Raw genomic sequence first — 2,101 nt, forward strand, 5'->3', positions numbered from 1 at the left:
TCAGTTTGTAGTTGGTGCCTTCAGTAGCAGGCCACTTAAGAGGGGGCTGCCTCAGGCAGCCTATTCTTAGCTATTAATTTTGACAAGAAAAGAAGAACTTTTTTTTATAAGAATCTACAAGGGCTGCAGCAGGCTAGGTCTAATAGACATCTTTACTGCAGCTCCATCACTCCCAGCGGCGCAGTATACTCCCGCGCCCTGGTTGCTGGGTCACTGCAGCGGAGGCTCCGGTTTCTTCCTAAGGTAAGTCACACACACAGCGCCCTCCGGGATCACGAGGCCGCTGATGAAAGGGAGGTAAGGGACTTCTGTGCCCACACTATACCGTGATCCAGCGTGGCTGTAGGGGGCGGGCCATGTGCGCACTGGCGTGGACACTGATTACTTGGCAGCTGCTCCACTAGCCACCAGGGACAGTTAAGGAGCACAGCTCTGGGGGGTTTTCTCTTATATTAACCCCATTTTGTACTACCCGCAGTGCATTGTGATAGGTAATAGAGCCTGATTCAGGTTGGATTGCAATCGCAATAAGCAGTCCAACTGCAAAAATTGCTAAGAGCATACACATGCGCCTGCATTTTCTGCGGCACCCCGCAGTTAATGCGATCGCCTCTGACTGTCAATCGGTGCTGGGGGGGGGGGGGGGGGTCAGCAACACTCCATTTCCAAGTCGGAGATGGAGCGGTGCGTGGGCAGGGCTTCAAAATGGGGTCGGCAACGGAGAAACAGGAGGCGTGGTCAGAGCGGTTGTATGACATCACATGCAGCAGCTGCGATCACAAAAATGGTGGCGGCTTCCTGCGCACACATACAGTCTGCACCAACAGGAGGCTAACCCATTTTTTATGATCACGCTGAACTGCACTGCGACTGCAATTTCAGCGTGGTCAAGAAGGGAGGCGGCATGCTGGGTGGCCCCAGCATGCGAACCAAAGGATTGCAAATTCTGTTACTTAGCAGAATTTGCAATCCTTACTGAATTAGGCCCATTGATTACAAAATTTATTTGTAAATATTTGAAGTTTTTCTTCAGGGACTAACACAAAAGATGCTTGGGGCTACTAACACATGGGTAAGCCACGTAAAGCTTCCCATGGGTCAGTGGCATCACAACGGGGTTGCGGCCCACACCCGAGTGTCACCCGCCAAGGGGGGTGACACCAAAGTGCCGGCTCCTCTTCAGTGACAGAATATGGGTGTTTCACTGTGACATTACGTGCAACACCCAGTTTCTGTCACTGTGCAGGAGCCAGCACCACTCACACACTAGTCCCCGGGTGCAGCACTCAACCCCCGGGATACCCGGAGCAACAAAATGGAGATTCAGGCCAACAGGCCACACCCCTACCTATGAGACCATGCCTCCATTTTACCATTGCGCTGCTTATCTGCGCGCACTGCATTACAATCTCCCTCGCTGCCTCTCTGGGTGTCACCAATGATAGTGACACCTTTGCCATGCTTGTAGCAGCTGGTCCTAAGATCTACGCCTCCTGCCCTGAGTGTTTGCCCTTGTGACTTGTTGATCATCATAGCGAAGCAGATTCTTACAGAAAACTGCAGGGGCTTAGATTGAAAAGAAAAACATTGACGAACCCATCATTTCAGCAACAGGGTCTGAAATGACTGGTTGGTTTGGACCCCCACCAAAAAAGAAGCAATCAATCTCTCCTTGCACAAACTGGCTCTACAGAGGCAAGATGTCCACCTCATCATCCTCCGATTCCTCACCCCTTTCACTGTGTACATCGCCCTCCTCACAGATTATTAATTCGTCCCCACTGGAATCCACCATCTCAGATCCCTGTGTACTTTCTGGAGGCAATTGCTGGTGAATGTCTCCACGGAGGAATTGATTATAATTCATTTTGATGATCATCATCTTCTCCACATTTTCTGGAAGTAACCTCGTACGCCGATTGCTGACAAGGTGAGCGGCTGCACTAAACACTCTTTTGGAGTACACACTGGAGGGAGGGCAACTTAGGTAGAATAAAGCCAGTTTGTGCAAGGGCCTCCAAATTGCCTCTTTTTCCTGCCAGTATACATACGGACTGTCTGACGTGCCTACCTGGATGCGGTCACTCATATAATCCTCCAC

Source organism: Pseudophryne corroboree, unplaced genomic scaffold, assembly GCF_028390025.1.
Source record: "Pseudophryne corroboree isolate aPseCor3 unplaced genomic scaffold, aPseCor3.hap2 scaffold_498, whole genome shotgun sequence".
In the NCBI taxonomy this organism is placed as follows: domain Eukaryota; kingdom Metazoa; phylum Chordata; class Amphibia; order Anura; family Myobatrachidae; genus Pseudophryne; species Pseudophryne corroboree.